The sequence below is a fragment of the Balaenoptera ricei genome, chromosome 6 (assembly GCF_028023285.1).
Source record: "Balaenoptera ricei isolate mBalRic1 chromosome 6, mBalRic1.hap2, whole genome shotgun sequence".
In the NCBI taxonomy this organism is placed as follows: domain Eukaryota; kingdom Metazoa; phylum Chordata; class Mammalia; order Artiodactyla; family Balaenopteridae; genus Balaenoptera; species Balaenoptera ricei.
Genome location: NC_082644.1, coordinates 37,850,790 through 37,873,790, shown reverse-complemented (window position 1 = coordinate 37,873,790; position 23,001 = coordinate 37,850,790).

Here is a 23,001-nt window from a genome sequence, read left to right as displayed (position 1 = left end):
AAAATGTCTAACAAACCTAAAGCATACTCAGTAGCCATATTAAAGTTCTCATAAATTATTTATAGGAAGCAAAGTAAACATGCCTGTCTCTTTGTATTTTAGTTCCTTAGCAGAGAGCTCTAATTCAGCTGGCCTCACATCAGCATGGGTGTTTTCCCCAAACACTCAAGATCCTCCTGTTCGTGTGATCTTTCATTATTTCATTTTTTTGAAATGGATTCGCGATTCTCTGTCCTCTGTACAGCTACATATGGGGCCTACATGGACATTTTCAAAACGTGCTCTGCCATCACTGGCAGCATGATGACCTACTGCTCATAAGCCAGAGAGTAAACGCATGCTGTATTTACCTAGGAAGAGCCTTCCAAGGGTACATTTTCAAGGACTCATGGACCCATTTTAAAAGATCAGTTTCAGTTCTTCTGACACAATATCATATGGTTAAGAGCAGGAGATGGCCGACTTCAGCAGTGCTTGCTTGGCTCATGAGCTAAGAGTGGTTTTTAACATTTTAAAATTATTTTAAGAAATCAAAAGGAGAACAGTATTTAGTAATCTCTGAAAATTATATAAAATTCACATTTCAGTGTCCATAAATAAAGTTTTATTGGATCACAGACATGTTTATTTGTTCTGTTTTATATATAGTTGCTTTTGCCTACATCGGCAGAGCTGAATCCTTGGGCAGATGGCTGCTGTTTGACCTGCAAAGCCCTTCACCGGGAGTTTGCTGAACCGTGGTTTAGAGCGTGGGCTTTGGATCAGACTTTCTTGGGTTGAATTCTGGCTCTGCCTCTTACAGTGTGAAACCTATAAGTTTTTCTTGTCTATAAAATGCCATCTGCTTCATTGTTCTCTTGTGAGAATGAAATGGACTTCCTGAGATTCTGCACTCCGTTTTATTTATTTATGTATTTATGTATTTATTTATTTAAATCTCCACTCCCTCTAGATGTCACTGTTCCAGTTGGAAGAATTCTACTCTTTCCTGATCAAGGCCCAAGTGATCAAATAAGAGACTTTGCAAGGTTGTGGATTTCACTGGTATTTGGATTCAGCAAACAACAGTATCAATCTTTTGGGTTTGCTCTTCCATCAGTTCACTCCAAAATGATAAGAAGCACTTTTGCCATTCACAGAAAAGTCATGCATTTTCTTCCATTCCTGGAGGTGGGAATTCTAGCATTCTAGCTCAAACAATTGAGCATGTGTTTTGTAGCTCTAATTCATCCTGAGCATTCTGAAGCAGGCTTGTAAGCCTGTGGTCTTGGCATTCCTCCCCTGGGGCAGCGACTTCCCAGTTCCTGAGGCTTCACCTGCTGTAGGTGTGCTGTCTGGGTGACCACAGGCACTGGTTTGATCAGGTTCATGAGTGCTTGTCTGAGCTGATTCCCAGCCCTGCCCCAACACAGATGGGGGCCTCACCTCCTTGTGCCCATCTCAGTGTGATAACCAAGCTTCTTTCATCATGCTGTTTGGTACTAAGTTATCAGTTGTTGTTGCTTGCTTGAACACAGTAGAAATTCAGTCTGATAAAGAAAGAAGCACTTGGAAGGATGCTGGCTGGAAAATTACATTGTTGGAAGAAATAAAGAGCTGCCTCATCAGGCCTCGAGAAGGAGCCAGTGAAGTTGTGTGGATCTGAGAGCACAGAATTCTTTTTAAGATGCTGCTGTTAGGTGACTCACCCCAATTACTGTCTCCCCTATGACTTGGCATGACATTCAGGGATCTGGGAAAGCGAACCTAATGGGCCACTCCCGTGGTCAAGAGGGAGGGTCTTGTCGTTGAAATCCCTCCAGAATCACACTGACTGGGTAGGAATGTCTCACTCCCACCTTTAATGTTTTTGGTGGTGATGCTGGTTGGGATGGGTGGGTGGAGGGAGATAGATATTAAATTTTCTCTAAACCTAAGTTTCCCAAACTATAAAATCCTGATAATTATACTCATTTTGCCCTGTGGTAAAGATTAATGAAATAATATATAGAAAGTGTTCTATACCACGCTTGGCACACAGTGAGCATGCAATGACTGGTGATGATTATCTTATTGTTCTCCATGTCAATTCCCTTTATACAACGTTTTCCCATCAAAAGCTGTGCTCTCAGAACCCATGACTCATAATCTAGAGCTCCATTCCTGTTTCCAGTCATAAGCCACAGTAGAAATTGCACTCAAGGGTAAAGGGATTAGATGCATGAAAAAATTTATTACTCTTTGAAACAAAGTGTTTAGGCCACTGATAAGGCTGTCTGTAGACCAGGTCAATAGCTGTTTTCTGACCTATTTCTGTTAGATTGAAATCTCTCTTAGGACAAGGCTGGGTCTTACTCAGTTTTTTAAGTTTAATTTAACTGATAATTACTGAGCATCAATAATTATGCTAATCAATAATTAAGCAAAGCTCTATGGGAGTGGGGAGAGAGCGGTATTAAGGGAATTCTGTAAGAGTGAAGACATGGCCCCTTTTTTACAAAACAATTTCAGTGTGAGAAGAGGGGAGTTAACCTAAAGCAACTGGAAGGCAGCTGAATCTGGGAGGTGTTACGGTGCTGCAGAGACTGGTTAAAGATTTCAGTAAAGTCTGTGGTTCTATCTGAATACAATATTACTGAGAAGATGCTACTGTGCTGTGTCTGTTGACGTAAATCAGCTTAAGTGTATTTTACTAATGTAGCTTGAGTGTATTTACCAGCCAAATTGTGGGTGAACAAATGACACCTGATTAGTTGCCTATCCATGCATTTTACAATATAGAGATTTCACATGGCTGAAGAGTCATGACTCAGCCTCCATCCTATGAATCACTTTAGAGAACAGGACTAAGTTAAGAGGTAAATATACATGCGGGAGAGATTCATTTCTAGTCTTTTCCCCCATGTTCATTCCCAAGGATATTTACTGGCTCTAAAAAATGTGAAATATGAGAACATTTGGTTTATCTCTGTACTCTAATAATGAAGCTTGCTCTGCGCAAGTCTAGTATTTCCCAGCAATATTATATGGTTTAGATTAAATTTGTTCATCCCTTCATATATGTATATAATCTCTGGGGAATTACTGAAGACCTCCCTTTTGTGGCACCAGTTAAAATATCACTTTAAAAATAATTAAAAAATTTTTTTTTACCAATGAAATGATTATGGCTATTTATTGTAATGTTTTTTTGAGGGAGTTCATGCACTTCTAGTATAAAATAATAGTAGGTATCATTTTTTGAGTATCTTATAAAAGGTATTTTGGTTATCTATTACTGTGTAAAACACTACACCAAAAGTTACTAGTTTAAAATAATAATTTGTTTTGCTTATGGTTTTGGGGGTCTGGACTCTGGGAAAGTCTTGGCTGGGTGGTTTGTGTCTGTTCCACATGGTGCCAGCTGGGGCAGCTGCGGCTGTGCGTCCCACTTCCAAGAGGGCTTCTTCACTCACGTATCTGAGACTTCAAGTGCTCCTTGAATTATCTCTCTCCACATGGCATTTCATCCTTCAGGGCCTTTCTAGGTGAGTTGGGCTTCTCTCAGCATGGTGGTTTCATAGTATTGTACTTCTTATTTGGTAGCTGACTTCTATGAGGCAGAAGAGAATATTACCAGGCCACTTAAGGGCTATGACCAGACAGGTACAACATCACTTTCTCCATATCCTCTTGGTCAAAGCATATCCAGGGTCTTCCTGGACTCAAGGGAGTGGAGAAATACACTCCATCTCCTGATGGAGGAGGGCAAATTCACATTGCAGGAGAGTACATGAGATGGGAACCATCTTTGGAAAATATGATTTGCCACACTAGGACATATTTAAAATCCTTTCCATGAATTGCATTCATTTGAGCCTTTCAACAACCCCATTATGAAATAGTGACTATTATCACTGCCATTTTGCAGATGACCAAACTGTGTCCCATGGTGCTAAGTAACTGGCCCAAACAGTACACAACTGATGGTATATCTTATTTAAACAATGAGGAATCTGATTCCTGGGCACATGCTCCTTACCACTATATTTTCTTGCTGATCAGACAAGAAACGTCAAATCTGGGCTCTTACATATTCTTGTATGACCAAGATTTAGCAGTTGTTTTAAAGCCTCTTCTTTGTGTGTAAGACAAAAAGCATGCACAGAGAGTACTGTAGTACATATCCTTGTAAATGTGCTGTTGACTCATTTTACGTATTGAGTACAAAATGACCTGTTGGGTTAAAAGATAAGCTTATATTTACAAATTTGATAAATTCTGCCAAATACCATTCTGTAGACTCTTGTCAATGTATAATCTTCCATCAATGTATGAAAGGTTTGTTTTCCATCTCTTTGCCAACACTGCAATTTAAACCTCTTTGATCTTTGCCAAAAAAGCCAGTGAAATATGGTATATCGCAGTAATTTAATTAGCATTTCTCTTATCATGGGTGATGCTGTTCACCCATTTCCTTTTCTGTGAACCATCCATCTCTTCTTTTTTTAGTTTTTTGAATTTTATTTTATTTTATTTTTATACAGCAAGTTCTCATGAGTTATCTATTTTATACATATTAGTGTATATATTTCAATCCCAAACTCCTAATTGATCCCACCACCCTCCCACCCCCTGCCTTCCCCCCTTGTTGTTTGCTGTTTGTTCTCTACATCTGTGTCTCTATTTCTGCCTTGCAAACTGGTTCATCTGCACCAGTTTTCTAGATCCCACATATATGCATTAATATACAGTATATGTTTTACTCTTTCTGACATACTTCACTCTGTATGACAGTCTCTAGGTCCATCCACATCTCTACAAATGACCCAGTTTCGTTCCTTTTTATAGCTGAGTAATATTCCATTTTATATATGTACTACATCTTCTCCATCCATTCGTCCGTTGATGGGCATTTAGGTTGCTTCCATGTCCTGGCTATTGTAAATAGCGTTGCAATGAACATTGGGGTGCATGTGTCTTTTTGAATTATGGTTTTCTCTGGGTATATGCCCAATAGTGGGATTGCTGGGTCATACATATGGTAATTCTATTTTTAGTTTTTTAAGGACCCTCCATACTGTTCTCCATAGTGGCTGTATCAATTTACATTCCCACCAACAGTGCAAAAGGCTTCTCTTTTCTCCACACCTTCTCCAGCATTTATTGTTTGTAGATTTTTTATGATGGCCATTCTGACCAGTGTGAGGTGATACCTCACTGTGGTTTTGATTTGCATTTCTCTAATTATTAGTGATGTTGAGGATCCTTTCATGTGTTTGCTGGCAATCTGTATATCTTCTTTGGAGAAATGTCTATTTAGGTCTTCTGCCCATTTTTGGATTGGGTTGTTTGCTTTTTTAATATTGAGCTGCATGAGCTATTTATATACTTTGGAGATTAATCCTTTGTCCATTGATTCATTTGCAAATATTTTCTCCATTCTGAGGGTTGTCTTTTCATCTTGTTTATGGTTTCTTTTGCTGTGCAACAGCTTTTGAGTTTCATTAGGTCCCAATTGTTTATTTTTGTTTTTATTTCCATTACTCTAGGAGGTGGGTCAAAGAAGATCTTGCTGTGATTTATGTCAAAGAGTGTTCTTCCTATGTTTTCCTCTAAGAGTTTTATAGTGTCCGGTCTTACATTTAGGTCTCTAATCCATTTTGAGGTTATTTTAGTGTATGGTGTTAGGGAGTGTTCTAATTTCATTCTTTTACATGCAGCTGTCCAGTTTTCCCAGCACCACTTATTGAAGAGACTGTCTTTTCTTCATTCTATATCCTTGCCTCCTTTGTCATAGATTATTTGACCATAGGTGCGTGGGTTTATCTCTGGGCTTTCTATCCCGTTCCACTGATCTATATTTCAGTTTTTGTGCCAGTACCATATTGTCTTGATTACTGTAGCTTTGTAGGATAGTCTGAAGTCAGGGAGTCTCCAGCTCCGTTTTTTTCTCTCAAGATTGCTTTGGCTATTTGGGGTCTTTTGTGTCTCCATACAAATATTAAGATTTTTTGTTCTAGTTCTTTAAAAAATGCCATTGGTAATTTGATAGGGATTGCATTGGATCTGTACATTGCTTTGTGTAGTATAGTTATTTTCACAATATTGATTTTTCCAATCCAAGAACATGGTATATCTCTCCATCTGTTTGTGTCATCTTTGATTTCTTTCATCAGTGTCTTATAGATTTCTGAGTACAGGTCTTTAACCTCCTTAGGTAGGTTTATTCCTAGGTATTTTATTCTTTTTGTTGTGATGGTGAATGGGATTGTTTCCTTAATTTCTCTTTCTGATCTTTTGTTGTTAATGTATAGGAATGCAAGAGATTTCTGTATATTAATTTTGTATCCTGCAACTTTACCAAATTCATTGATTAAATCTAGTAGTTTTCTGGTGGCATCTTTAGGATTCTCTATGTATAGTATCATGTCATCTGCAAACAGTGACAATTTTACTTCTTCTTTTCCAATTTGTATTCCTTTTATTTCTTTTTCTTTTCTGATTGCTGTGGCTAAAACTTCCAAAACTATGTTGAATAAGAGTGGCGAGAGTGGACATCCTTGTCTTGTTCCTGATTTTAGAGGAAATGCTTTCAGTTTTTCACCATTGAGTATGATGTTTGCTGTAGGTTTGTCATATATGGCCTTTATTATGTTGAGGTAGTTTCCCTCTATGCCCATTTTCTGGAGAGTTTTTATCATAAATAGGTGTTGAATTTTGTCAAAAGCTTTTCTGCATGTATTGAGATGATCATATGGTTTTTATTCTTTAATTTGTTAATATGGTGTATCACATTGATTGATTTGCTTATATTGAAGAACCCTTGCATCCCTGGGATAAATCCCACTTGATCATATTGTATGATCCTTTTAATGTGTTGTTAGATTCTGTTTACTAGTATTTTGTTGAGGATATTTGCATGTATATTCATCAGTGATATTGGTTTGTAATTTTCTTTTTTTGTAGTATCTTTGTCTGGTTTTGATATCAGGGTGATGGTGGCCTTGTAGAATGAGTTTGGGAGTGTTCCTTCCTCTGCGATTTTTTGGAAGAGTTTGAGAAGGATAGGTGTTAGCTCTTCTCTAGATGTTTGATAGAAGTCACCCTGAAGCCATCTAGTTGTGGACTTTTGTTTGTTGGAAGATTTTAAATCACAGTTTCAATTTTATTACTTGTGATTGGTCTGTTCATATTTTCTATTTCTTCCTGGTTCAATCTTGGAAGGTTATACCTTTCTAAGAACTTGTCCATTTCTTCCAGGTTGTCCATTTATTGGCATAGAGTTGCTTGTAGTAGTCTTTTATGATGCTTTGGATTTCTGTGGTGTCCACTGTAACTTTTCCTTTTTCATTTTTAATTTTATTGATTTGAGTCCTCTCCCTCTTTTTCTTGATGAGTCTGGCTAAAGGTTTATCAATTTTGTTTATCTTCTCAAAGAACCAGCTATTAGTTTTATTGATCTTTGCTATTGTTTTCTTCATTTCTATTTTATTTATTTCTGCTCTGATCTTTATGATTTCTTTCCTTCTGCTAACTTTGGGTTTTGTTTGTTCTTCTTTCTCTAGTTCCTTTGAGTGTAAGTTTATATTGTTTATTTGAGATGTTTCTTGTTTCTTGAGGTAGGACTGTATTGCTATAAACTTCCCTCTTAGAACTGCTTTTGCTGCAGCCCATAGGTTTTGGATCTTTGTGTTTTCATTGTCATTTGTCTCTAGGCTTTTTTTTTTTTTGATTTCCTCTTTGACTTCTTCAGTGAATGCATGGTTATTTAGCAACATGTTGTTTAGCTTCCATGTGTTTGTGTTTTTTACATTTTTTTCCCAAATTTATTTCTAATCTCATAGTGTTCTGACCAGAAGAGACGCTTGATTGGATTTCAGGTTTCTTAAGTTTACTGAGGCTTGATTTGTGATCCAAGATGTGATCTATCCTGGAGAATATTCTGTGTGCACTTGAAAAGAAAGTGTAATCTGCTGCTTTCAGATGGAATGTCCTATACATATCAATTAAATCTATCTGGTCTATTGTGTCATTTAAGCTTGTGTTTCCTTATTAATTTTCTGTCTGGATGTTCTGTCCATTGGTGTAAGTGAGGTGTTAAAGTCCTCCACTATTATTGTGTTCCTTTCAATTTCCTCTTTTATAGGTGTTAGCATTTGCCTTATGTATTGATGTGCTTCTATGTTGGGTGCCTATATATTTATAATTGTTATATCTTCTTCTTGGCCTGATCCCTTGATCATTATGTAGTGTCCTTCCTTGTCTCTTGTAACATTCTTTATTTTAAAGTCTATTTTATCTGATATGAGTATTGTTACTCCAGCTTTCTTTTGATTTCCATTTGCATGGAATATCTATTTCCATCCCCTCACTTTCAGTCTGTATGTGTCCCTAGGTCTGAAGTGGGTCTCTTGTAGCCAACATACATATGGGTCTTGTTTTTGTATCCATTCAGTTACCCTGTGTCTTTCGGTTGGAGCATTTAATCCATTCACATTTAACGTAATTATCGATATTTATGTTTCTGTTACCATTTTCTTAATTGTTTTGTGTTTGTTTTTGTAGGTCTTTTTCTTCTCTTGTGTTTCCCACTTAGAGAAGTTCCTTTAGCATTTGTTGTAGAGCTGGTTTGGTGGTGTTGAATTCTCTTAACTTTTGCTTGTCTGTAAAGCTTTTGATTTATTCATTGAATCTGAATGAGATCCTTGTGGGTATAGTAATCTTTGTTGTAGGTTCTTCCCATTCATCACTTTAAATATATGGCGCCACTCTCTTCTGGATTTTAGAGTTTCTGCTGAGCAATCAGCTGTTAACCTTATGGGAGTTCCCTTGTATATTATTTGTCATGTTTCCCTTATTGCTCTTAATAATTTTTCTTCGTCTTTAATTTTTGTCAATTTGATTACTATGTGTCTTGGTGTGTTTCTCTTTGGGTTTATCCTGCCTGGGACTCTTTGCTCCTCCTGGACTTGGGTGGCTATTTCCTTTCCCATGTTAGGGAAGTTTTCTACTATAATCTCTTCCAATATTTTCTCGGGTCCTTTCTCTCTCTCTTCTCCTTCTGGGACCCTTATCATAATGTTGGTGTGTTTAATGTTGTCCCAGAGGTGTCATAGGCTGTCTTCATTTTTTTTCATTCTTTCATCTTCTTTCTGTTCCGTGGCAATGAATCCCACCATTCTGTTTTCCCAGTCACTTATCCAATCTTCTGCCTCAGTTATTCTGCTATTGATTCCTTCTAGTGTATTTTTCATTTCAGTTATTGTATTGCTCATCTCTGTTTGTTTGTTCTTTAATTCTTCTAGGTGTTTGTTAAACATTTCTTGCATCTTCTCGATCTTTGCCTCCATTCTTTTTCGAGGTCCTAGATCACCTTCACTATCATTATTCTGAATTCTTTTACTGGAATGTGGCCTATCTCCACTGTATTTCGTTGTTTTTCTGGGGTTTTATCTTGTTCCTTCATCTCGTACATAGTCCTCTGCCTTTTCATTTTGCTTATCTTTCTGTGAACATGGTTTTCGTTCCACAGACTGCAGGATTGTAGTTCTTCTTGCTTCTGCTATCTGCCCTCCTTTGGATGAGGCTATCTAAGAGTCTTGTGCAAGCTTCCTGATGGGAGGGACTGGTGGTGGGTAGAGCTGGGTGTTGCTCTGGTGGGCAGAGCTCAGTAAAACTTTAATCCACTTGTATGCTGATGGGTGGGACTGAGTTCCCTCCCTGTTGGTTATTTGGCCTGAGGCGACCCAGCACTGGAGGCTACAGGCTCTTTGGTGGGGCTAATAGCAGACTCCAGGAGGGCTCATGCCAAGGATTGTTTCCCAAAACTTCTGCTGCCAGTGTCCTTGTCCCCATCGTGAGCCACAGCCTCCCCCTGCCTCTGCAAGAGACCCTGAATCTGTAGTCGGTAGGTCTGGGTTCAGTCTCCTATGGGGTCACCGTTCCTTCCCCCTGTGTCCTGATACACACACTACTTTGTGTGTGCCCTCCAAGAGTGCAGTCTCTGTTTTCCCCAGTCCTGTCAATATCCTGCTAGCTTTCAAAGTCTGATTCTCTGATCCTCCTTCCATTGCTGGACCCCCAGGTTGGGAAGCCTGACATGGGGCTGAGAACCTTCACTTCAGTGGGTGGACTTCTGTGGTATAATTGTTCTCCAGTTTGTGAGTCACCAGCAGCAGTTAAGGGATATGATTTTATTATGATTGCACCCCTCCTACCATCTCATTGCAGCTTCTCCTTTGTCTTTGGATGTGGGGTATCTTTTTTTGTGAGTTCCAGTGTCTTCCTGTCAATGATTGTTCAGCAGTTAGTTGTGATTCCGGTGCTCTTGCAAGAGGGAGTGAGTGCACGTCTTTCTACTCCTCCATCTTGAACCAGTCTCCATCCATCTCTTCTTAGTGTTGCCAATATTTTTCTATTGGAATATATATATATATATATATATATATATATATATATATATATATATTTATTTATATCACTTCCAATAACACTTTATATATTAAGAAAATTAGCATTTTGTCTGCAAATATTTGCTAGCTTTTGCATGTGACTTTGCTTTGTTTATGGTGTTTTGTTATGAAGAATTTCAAAAAATATGTAGCCCAGTTATGTATTCAGTATATATATATATTCTTATCTTCTGAGTTTTCTGTCACACTTAGAAGCTTTTTCTCCACTCTAAAATTATGAAAATCATCTCTTCTGTTCTGTTTTATAACTTTTTACTCACACAAAGTTCCCCACTCCACCTGACTGAGACAAACTTTTAAAATTAGGAGAATGCACATAAAACCTGGATTCTTGGTTCAGGAGATCTGCAGCACTGACCTGTACTCCCACATGGAAACACTTGGCTGGAGGTGAGTGGCAACCCCACCCCTTTGGACAGGTCCTGTCCTCTTGCTTTGCCATGGTCCCTACCTTGCCCTTTATGCTCAGTGATGTTCCAAGCAGTACCTCTTAGGTGATTAAGCTCACTACTCCTGAATTAGAGCTTTATGGTAAGGTTAGAGTTGAAACAACTGAGTTGTGAAAGAGCTCTCTGTTCAGAGTAGTCTTTTTTTGTGAGTTGTCACATATCTCTCCTTTTTAACTTGGTAATGTGGTGCTTTCAAAAATAGGGTACACACCCATATCCTGGAAGTAGGCAAAGCCATAATGCAAATTGCAGTACACCTTTCTGATGGACACCTGGCTCTGAAATTGGTGGTGATGATGGTGGTATATAATTTACTGGTAAATAATTTAAAATATTTCTGCTAAAAAGAAGCATCAAGTTAAATGATTAAAATCAATATTTTAATGAGTTTTTTAAGATTAAAAGAACTGTAGCTTCGGGCCCCATTTATGTATCCACTCATCTCTGATGAAAGGGTCACTTAGGTGTAAAAGTTTGATACCATTGGGTAATGAATTCTACAACAAGCTAAAATATAGATAAATTGCACTGCCAAGTCAAGCCTTCCTACACTTTATATAATCATCTCATTTCAAACAGCTGATGTTGGGCTCGTTCCTGATAATTGAGTTTTCCGGTAAAAAATGTGGTTACTTGATTCAGAGGGTTATTGTGAATTAACATGTTATGAATGAAGACTATCTGCTAATCAAAAAGAAATATTACTATGAGTGAGAAAAAGAGTAAATGAGGGAAGCCAAGAGAGGGAAATTATGTTCTTTCTGTAAGTCTTTTTGGAATTTTATTCAAATAATAGAGAACAGATTTATTTCAAACAACAAACATTTATTAAATGCTAAATGTGTACCAGGAACATCTAGTTAAACAGAGCACAGTAGCTTTATTTAGAGTATTTACAATCTGATGGAGGAAAGAAGAATGTTAGCCAAAAATGCCACAGACTGTCTCTCTCTCTCTTCTCTAGGTGTAGAACGCTTAAAATGCTGGGTAATATATTTTAAAATAAAACATTTAAAAAGCCCAAATGTGTGGACAGTAAAGAAAATAACCCAAGGCAAGAAGTGATGAGAAAGCTCCTTTTCTCCTCTTGTGTGCATCTGTCAGTGTATCCTTGTGTACAAACTTGGTTTCAATGGTTTACAGCATGGAAGTCAAAAGATGTAGCCTAAAGCCCAGTGAGGGCAAGAAGTCTGATTGGCAAACCCTGTTTAAAAACAGGAACCTAAAGGATGACACTCACAATGGGCAAACTAGAAAGTCCAACCCCACAAAAGGGTCTTGACTATCTTGGACTTTGCTCTGAATGCTATTTAAAAAAAAAAAAAAAAAGAAAAGAAAAGAAAAGAAATCCAAAAACCTCATGTGAGAATTTCTAACCATAAATCTGAGTTCACTTTTCTTTAGAGGCCATAATTCACCCTACCTGAGTAGTCTAAAAATATTCTCAGACAAAAATTTGGTCAAAGTGGCCCGTGTTGATAAGCACCTGCAGGCAAGTGGTGGAAGCAAACAGAGGCTTTTTTGAGGAATATGATTTAATCACAGATTTCAGAGAATGTCCATAGATAAAGTCAGAGGAACATGAATTCATAATAAAAAAAATTTTTTTAATATACAAGGATATTGGATACCATGAGAGAGGGTCAGCAAAAAAACAAAGTAGAATCAGATTTGCCAGAACTGCATAAACATCAGATATAGACTATAAAATAAATATATTTCATACATTTAAATAAATAAATGAGGATATTGAAAAGATGGTAAAAGAACAAGAAACTGTCAAGATTGATGAAGCAGATTTGTATAGCAAAACCAAATAAAATGTCCATAAATAAACAATATAATAATTAAAATTAAAAAAACTGATTATGTAAATAGCAAATTGAAAGCAGCCAACAGGAAAATTAATGAGCTGGAAGACAGATAAGAATAAATTACCCAGAAAGTAGAATACAGAGATAAAAATATAGAAAATATGAAACACAAGTTAGGAGGCATGGAGGATATAGTAGGAAAGTCCAACAAGTGTCTAACTGAAAACTCAGAAAGATAAAATAGAGAAAATTGAGGAGAGATTAACAGTCAAAGAGGTAACAGCTGAGAAGTTTCCTCAGTTGATGAGTAACTACAATCCTTAGATTAAGGATGTTCAAGGGATCTCAACTGGAATTAAAATAAAAACCCGTCTGAAACCATTGTAGTGAAACTGCAGACCAGCAAAGACAAAGAAATGATCTTGAAAGCAATCAGTAAAAGAAAAAGCAACCAGAGAGAAAAGAAAGATATCTACAAAGGCACGTTAACTAGATTGACAGCTAACTTCTCAATAGCAGAAGTGGAACCCAGAAGAAAATATAATATTCTTCAATGTACCAAAGAGAAAATAATTGTTGATATAGACAATTAAATATAAAATTGAATATCCAGTGAAAATATTTTTTTAAAAATGAGGCCAAAATGAAGACATTTTAAGACAAAACAAACAAGCAAAAAAACCCCAAAACCAAAAACCAAAACCCTGAAGGCGTTTACTACCATTAATTCTTCATTAATAAAAGTCTAAAGAATGTATTTTGGAAGGAAGAAAAATGAGCCCAGAGGAGCACCTGAGATGCAAGAAGGCATGGTGAAAAAATAATATGGTATACATGGGGGTAAATGTAAACAATGACTACATAAAACAATTAAAAATCTAATTTATGGGCATATAAAATCAATATAGAAACAAAATCCTCAAATACATAGCATGTAAGTCGGAAAGCATGATCAATATTTAAGTGCTCTAAGATTCATATGTTTTTCAAAATGAAGATAAAAATATTGATTAACCTTTATTTTTTAAAGTTAAATATGTTAAATATGCACAGTGATCATTTCTAGGATACCAATAACAGAATAGACGTACAAAATAAGATTTTCATATCAGAAGAGGAAAAAAGTGAAATGAGGGGGAAAAACAACACTATCAAGCCAAAAGAAGGTGAGACAAGGGGCAAAAATTCAAAAGTTGGACAAAGAGAAAATACAAAACAAGATGGTAAAAATTAATCCAAATATATCATTAATCAAAACAAATATTGGGAGACTAAAATTTATAGTTAAAAGGCAAATACTTTCTGACTGGGTGAACAAACCAACAAATAGACATCAGTGTAGCAAATTCAGATATGCACAAGTCCACATGAAAAGATACAGAAGGTGGAAAGTAAATGGATGGAAAAAATTATACCAGACAAATAGGGACTCAGGACAACTGGTATAGCCAGATTAATACTAGATAAAACTTATTTTAAGGCAAAAGACATTTTGGAAAATGTCTGGAGAATATCACACATTGAAAGAGTTTCAAAATTTGACAAAATTACAGTAATAGACAAACAAACCAACCATCATAGTGGGAGGTTTTCAGACTATACCCTCAGATATTTCTAGACAAGGCAGATAAGCACTAAGTAAGTGTATAGATTAACCAGATCTAATAGACATATATGGAACACTTCTCCCAACCAGTAGGAACATACAGAAGATTTATGAAAGCTAACCTTGTTTTTACACATAAGGCAATTCTCAACAAAAACTGAGAATGTCATTTAGACCTCATTATGTAAAAGAATACAATTAAGTTAGAAATCGATAACAGAAAGATAACTTTAGGAACAGTATAGGTTGAGAAATTTAGAAATACACTCCTAAATCTCTCAGGAATCAAAGAAACCAAAATGGAAGTTAGAAAATTATGTGAAACTGACATTTAGTGAAATTGCTTTTTATGGAAACTTGTAGACTGTTGATGTTCAATTCCAGTTGGTTATGCCACGTGGAAATGGGGCCCAAATATGCCAAAACTTCTGTTTTTTCAAAGGATTCTGGGGAACCTGGGAGTTTTAATGGGAAGTTTTCTGTTCTTTACAACATTGTGTGTGTTCTCCTGAACTCCCCGCTAAGACATTGGTAGGCCTGTAGGTCACCTGTAAGTCACCTGTTTGCAGTTCCCAGTGTGTGAAGTGGGAAATCATTGAAAGTTTATTGAAGGAGTGACATAATCACACTGACCTGATTCAAAGTTCTCAAGGGCTAGTAAGATTTCATGTACATAAATATATATATTTATTTTATGTAAACTATGTACACATTAAATATTTTATATATATATATATATATATATATATATATATATATATGTATTTTTAAAATAAAAATGAATCTGGCTCAATCCCTCACTGCCACAGTTGAGGTAAAGAATTTATCAGTTGATTTTGGTATTTTGTCAGTTTCCCTTGGGTGCATAGATTCCCTGCAAGTTTTTATAGCCCAGGAAAATGAAGACCCTTGGTCCTAAGTCTCTGGTGATTGCTATGGCCATTGATCTTTTGCTTTGATCTATCAGATTTTGGATACGTGGTAAACACCTAATAAATTTAGGTTGCTGTGGTGGTTATTATTTCTGAGCTCCATCAGTAACATAGATTTAATAATACCAACATTGCAGGATGGTCTGAGGTGGTCCAACACTTAGGATAGAGGTGGTGAACAAAGGCTCAAACCTTTTTTGAATCTTGAATGAATGAATCAAGAAGCTAAGAAGATGCCCAAGCAGCTAGGAAGGCTACTTAAATGTAGGTGCCCTAGATCTACAGTACGGGAAGCAAAGAAGGGAAAAGGAGCAGAGTAAAGGTGGGGGGGGTCACACTAAGATGGGGCATTAGTCTTCCCGAGCCTTCCAAGCCTTGATATTTCAGTTTATAATGTCATCTCAGAAAGAACTTTCTGATCACCCACTTACTTCTATCATGTAGCCTTATTCTAATGATTTAGAAAGGCTTTGTAATAACTGACATGTTCTTGTTTATTAATTTGTTTCCTGTCGTTCTTGCTCTGCTAGAGTAAAAGATAAATATCTGTCTTGTTCACTGCTGAGTCTCCTGAACCTACAGCGTGCTCTGTACACACAGACACTCCATAAATACTAGTTGGCTGAGTGTGTGCATACTTTGTAAATTTGCCTGCTCCCAGCTTTGCTTTTATTTATGTACTCTAGGAAAAGGAGAACCCATCAATATCTGTGTTCTGGCAAGATAGGAAACGCTAGTGGGGTGGATTAGCAATTGCATTTACAATCCCCATCTCTTCCCTAAATTCATCTAAGCCCTGAGGCCCTGGACTATAGTCCAAACCTCCTTTTGAAAAAGATTAAGATGGAGGGATTCTTCTTGGAAGTTCCCTGTTTGACTGAGGCCATTGTTTCCCTAGAGAACAGTGCTCATTTGAGAATGCAGAGAGATTTCTAGATAAAGTGAGGCAGTGCTGTGAACAAACCAAATTCAACACAATTGGGAGATGTATAAATCCCTAAACCATCTTCTCTTGGGGCTCAAATCAGAGAAGAGCTGGTGACAGTCTCCTTTCTCCCATTTGGTTTTGTAGCTCAAACAAAACTTTCACCCTTGCCAAAACGCTTAAGTGCAGAAACGTGGTGTTAAAGCAGTTTTGACAAGAGAATAAGCTAAATGTCCTCATTTCATGATGAAACTACTAATGTTGTTATGAATAGTGCATTCTACTGTTCATATAAGGCTTGATTTCATATACATTTAACATTCTGAAGTGCTTTTTCCTTTTTGTTTCACTTTATCTTTGCAACATTCTTAGATGTAAGTTATCAGCCCCATTTTAAAGGATATGAAAGCTATAACCCAAAATGATTACATATTTTGCCCAGGGACACTTAGTTACTCATCAGAAGACCTGAATTTTAGTCTTGGCTTGGCTGCTAAATAATGTGCTATGCTCCTATCTCCACCTGTGCTATCAGTCTCAAAGATAACTCTTCTTAAGAAATTGGAAGCATCCCCAAATCAGAGCAATTCAAATATGCATTTGGGGGATGAGAGAAAAGACTCCTGGATTACTTGTTCCAAAGATGCTACATTTTACAATTATCCAGGTATATACTGATTATCACTGACGCCACATGCAATAATTAACAAATTATATTTTATATGGGGCATTATAGATCATAGTTATAAGGGGATAATAATGATGCCTTATGATTATATTGTGCTTTCATCTTTGAAAAGAACTTTAAAATCTATTATTTCATTTTTATCCTTACAAACGATGTCTTAAATTCTGATATATGGTATTTTCAACAGGTTCTAGAGTCAGGTGATTCTTAATAGTAATTGCAAATTATAGTAGAAGGCTCATGCTGTTGCCTAGGGTAAAGAGGAAATCGAGTTGCACTAAAAAATACCTGGCAGCAAATCAAAAGTAGGGAAAGAAAAATCCCATACATTTAAACGCTCATCTATCTAATTCCCTTGGGATTTCAGATTCTGTTCATAATAGTGAATGTTTTGGCATCAACTAAAACTGCAAGTTGTATTCATTATAGTATAGAGTGAAATGTCAGTGAGAGTTCTTGCTTTCACTTGTTGCTGGGATTAAGACCACACTAGTAATTAGCTAGAACTCATTTGCCTCAGCAATTACCCGGGTAATGAAGCATACAGCACAGTTGGCCAATGCTGCATTTTGGGTACCAGCCCCTTGGGTGAGAGGTCATCCCAGGCATGAGGATAAGGGTTTTCAGCAGAGTCAGTGGGTCTGGTAGACAACATGTGAAAATAATTTACTAGAGACACTATAAAGACATTGCACACACAGGGAAAGTTCATAATTTCTTTTTAAGTGAAAGAACAGAAACAATTTTTGGCTTGTCTCTTGTTTGAAAAGAATGTGCTGGAAAACAACATGGCAGGCTTTCCTGGGAGTGTTCAGTGCAGACTCAGTCTAGAATAGAAACCACGTGTCTGTTTTGGGTGAAAACTACAAGGGAGAGGGGAGTGTGAGTGAGTCAAGAAATCCTTGGGATGGAAACTGTGGCGTCTCAGCCTACAGCCCTTTCAGAAGCAGATGTAAACTCAAGCATCACATTACCTTTTTCGGTGCAGAACCCTAAAAGTGGCTTCCAAACCAAGTTCTCCCTAGCAGGGTGGTGGGTGGAAACAATGTGTTGCCAGTAATTGTGTCACACGGGGACGCATTCATTTCAAGGCTTTAGTCTTTTTTATTTTATTTTTTAAATAAGAGAATGAATTACTCCTGAACTGTTTTTCATACCTTAGATTTATATTCTGTCATAGTGGTTAAGAGTATAGGTTTTGGAGCAATGTAAAACTGTGTTTCAATCCTGGCTCTACTAGACACCAGCTGGGCAGATTATTTAGTTTTGCTGAGCCCCAGTTTCCTTCTCTGTAAATGGAATAGGAAAGCAGCAGAAAAGAGTCAGAGATGAAGATGTGGCAATGGAAAGGTCAGAGTGATGTGATATGAGAAGGAGTCCCACTTTTGCTGACTCTGAAGGAAGAAGGTTCCGTGACCCAAGGAATATGGGCAGTCTCTAGAAACTGGAAAAGGTAAGGAAACTGATTCTCCTCTAGAGCTTTCAGAAGTGAACACAGCTCTGAGTTTTGCCCAGTGAGACCATGTTGGACTTCTAACCCGCAAAACTGTAAGATAAATAAATTTTTGTTGTTTTAACCCACCAAGTTTGTGGTTATTTGTTACAGCAGCAATAGAAAATGAATACAAGCAATATCAAGTTTTCTTTGCATGTATCAGAATTGAAGATCAAATGCTTAGTATGCATAATAAGGGAAGATGGTGAAAAAATGCTGTAAGCTGTTTTAAGTTATGTTAAATCCAAGTACAGCTTGCCCCACTCCCAACCTTTGATAAAGTCTCCTATGAACAGCAGCATGCTAACTGAGCTTTTCATTAAGAGCACTTAGATACTAGATCTTCAGCAATATTTACATAGGTTCTTTTATTCAGATATTTTTAGGGATGTTAATTGATTATACAAAGCTACCATTTCTTGAGAGCTTTCTATGTGCTGGGAACTATGCTGAGTATTAAGATCTTTTAAATTCTTATAATGAACTTGTGAGGTAGGAACCATTATCCCCATTTTGCGGATGAGAAAAATAAGGTTCAGAATCCAAAGCTCCATAGCTAAGGTATGGCAGAGCTGGGAATTTGACCATTTGATTCTAGAGCCTGAGCTGTAAGGCTCTTAATTATACTAACATCCACAAAACATGGCCTGCTCCATGCAGAACTGGTTTCTCTACAGTGGAGTTGTGCACTGGAGAAGAACTTGGGGTTTAGAGTCAGTCACACTCAGTTTTACTGATTCTAATTCTACCATTCACTGGTTTTGACACTGGAACTTTACATGCCTGAGCTAGGGTTTCTTCATTTTTAAAGTTCAAATGACATCTCTCCGCCCCTCTCCCCAGCCCAGATTATTGTGTGAATTGAAGATCATTTGTAAAGTGCCAACTTGGTTGATAGTCACAGTTTTTATTACTCTCTTGAGCTCAAACTGTTAGTAAATATGTATGATTATTTAACAATCTGTATAATTGTAACAATCTGCCAATATCTCTGATGAATATAGATGCAAAAATCCTCAACAAAATATTAGCAAACTGAATTCAATAATATATAAAAAGGAACATACACCATGATTAGTAGGCTTTATTCCAAGGATGCAAGAACAGTTCAATAGCTGTAAATTAATTAATGTGGTACACCACATTAACAAAAGGAAGGATAAAAATCACAGGGTAATCTCAGTAGATAAAGACAAATACTTGACAAAAATGACCATCTGTTCATGATAAAAACTGCCATCAAAGTTGGTACAGAGGAAACATATCTCAACATAACAAAGTCCATTGATGACAAACCCACAGCTAACATCATACTCAATGGTGAAAATCTTTTCCTCTAAAATCAGAAACAAGAAAACGATGTCCATTCTCACCACTTTTATTTAACATAGTATTGGAAGTCCTAGCTACAGCAGTCAGACAAGAAAAAGAAACAAAAAAGAAGAGTTAACTGTTATTCTTTGCAGATGACATGATACTATATATAGAAAATCCTAAAGTCTCCACCAAAAAACTATTAGAACTAATGAATGAATTCAGCAAAGTTGCACTGATACAAGATTAATATACAGAAATCTGTTGCTTTTCTAAACACTAATAATGAACTATCAGAAAGAGAAAACAAGAAGATAATCCCATTTAAAATCACATCAAAATGAATGAAATACCTGGAAATAAACTTAACCAATGAGGTGAAAGAGTTATACTCTGAAAACTATAAAACACTGATGAAGGAAATTGAAGATGATACAGTGAAATGGAAAGATATCCTGTGTTCATGGATTGCAAGAATTAATATTGTTAAAATGACCATACTATCCAAAGCATTCTCTAGATTTAATTCAATCCCTATCAAAATATTCATGACTTTCTTTCATGGATCTAGAACAAATACTCTTAAAATTCATATGGAACCACAAAAGACCCCAATTTGCCAAAGCAATCTTGAGAAAAAAAAAAAACAAAACAAAGCTGGAAGTATCACCCTCCCTAAATTCAGGCTATACTACAAAGCTACAGTAATCAAAACAGCATGGTACTGGCACAGAAACAGACAGATAGATCAGTGGAACAGAATGTAGAGCCCAGAAATAAACCCATGCACCTATGGTCAATTAATCTACAACAAAGGAGACAAGATTATACAACAGAGAAAATCAGATTTTTACTAAGTGATGCTAGGAAAACTGGATGGTTACGTGTAAAAGAATAAGAACATTTCCTCACAACATATACAAAATTAAACTCAAAATGGATTAAAGACGTAACTAAATGTAAGACCAGAAACCATAAGACTCCTAGAAGAAAATAGGCAGAACAGTTTTTAACATAAATCATAGCAATAAACTTGGGGATCTGTCTCCTAAGGCAAATGAAACAAAAACAAAAATCAACAAATGTGAACTGATTAAACTTAAAAGCCTTTGCACAGCCAAGAAAACCATTGACAAAAAGACAATCTACTGAATGAGAGAAAATATTTGCGAATGACATGACCAATAAGGGGTTAATATCCAAAATATATAAACAGCTTATACAACTCAATATCCAAAAAAAAAAAAAAAAAAAAAAACCTGATTAAAAAATGGGCAGAAGACCCAAAAAATAGACACTTTTCCAAAGAAGACATACAGATGGCCAGCAGGCACATGAAAAGAGGCTCAACATTGCTAAGCATCAGGGATATGCAAATCAAAACCACAATGAGGGGCTTCCCTGGTGGTGCAGTGGTTGAGAATCTGCCTGCCAATGCAGGGGACACGGGTTCGAGCCCTGGTCTGGGAAGATCCCACATGCCGTGGAGCAACTAGGCCCGTGAGCCACAACTACTGAGCCTGCGCGTCTGGAGCTTGTGCTCCTCAACAAGAGAGGCCGAGACAGTGAGAGGCCCGCGCACCGTGATGAAGAGTGGCCCCCCCCTCGCCGCAACTAGAGAAAGCCCTTGCACAGAAACGAAGACCCAACACAGCCAAAATAAATAAATAGTGTTCCCTTTAAAAAAAAAAAAACACAATGAGATATCGCCTCACACCTGTCAGGATGGCTATCATCAAAAAAGTCTACAAATAATAAAAACTGGAGAGGGTGTGGAGAAAAAGGAACTCTCCTACACTGTTGGTGGGAAAGTAAATTGGTACAGCTGCTATGGAAAATTGTATGGCGGTTCCTCAAAAAACTAAAAATAGAACTACCATACGATCAAGCAATTTCACTCCTATATATTTGAAGAAAACAAAAACATTAATTCAAAAATATACATGCACCCAAAATTCATAGCATCATTATTTATGATAGCCAAGATATGGAAGCAACCTAAGTGTGCACCGACAGATGAATAGATAAAGAAGATGTGGTATTGTATACAGTGGACTATTAGCCATAAAGAAGAATGAAATTCTGCCATTTGCAACAACATGGATGGACCTAGAGGGTATTTTGCTTAGTGAAATAAGTCAGAGAAAGACAAATACTGTATGTTATCACTTATGTGTGGAATCTAAAAAATAAAATGGATGAATATAACACAAGATAAATAGACTCACAGATATAGAGAACAAACTAGTGATTCCCAGTGGGGAGAGGGAAGGGGAGAGGGGCAAGATAGGTGTAGGAGATTAAAAGTTACAAATTACTATGTATAAAATAAATGAGCAGCAAGGATATATTGTACATCACAGAGAAATATATCCATTATTTTGTAATAACTTTCCATGGAGTATAATCTATAAAAATAATTGAATCACTATGTTGTACACCTGAAACTAATATAATATTGTAAATCAACTATGCTTCAATAAAATAAATAAATAAAAAATTTAAAAACACAAAATACCTTTCTCCTTTATAGGACATTTTTGGTAAACATTTTATTTTACAACTATCTTAGACTTATAGAAAAGTTGAAAATATTGTTCAGAGGGTTCACATATTCTCTTTACTCGGTTTCCTTAATGTTGACAGCTTTTGTAACCAGAGTACTGTTATCAAAACAGGAGATGAACATTGGCGCAATATTGTTAAGTGAACTACAGACTCTATTCAAATTTAACCAAATTTTCCTCTAATGCTCCTTTCCTATTCCTGGGCCCACTCCCACTGCATTCATTTGCTGTGTCACCTTAGTCTCCCCGAGTCATGACAGTCCTGCATTCTTTCCTCGTCTTTCATGACCTTCACACTTTTGTGGAGTACTGGTCACTTTTTTTGTAGAATGTCTCTCAATATATGTTTTCTCATGATTATATTGAGATTGTGCATTTTTGACAAGAATACCACAAAAGTGATATTGTGTCCTTCTTAGTGCATCATATCAGGATGTTCATGATGGTAAATGTTTTATTGCTTATGATATTAATCTCAATCACTTGATTAAAGTGTCTGTTGGGTTTCTTCATTGTAATGTTACTATTTTCCCCTATATAATTGATAGATATCTTATGTGAGATACATTGCGACTATGCTAATATCTTGTTTTTCCTCAAATTTTGCCCAATGATTTTAGCATACTTTGGTACATCTTGCCTGCAACAATTATTACTGTGGTATTTGCCTAATGGTGATTTTTAAATTTCCCTCATCCCTTATACATTAATTAATTGGGATTCTTCTGGAAAGAAGAGCTGTCTGCCCCCCACAATTTACTTATCGATCCAATTATTC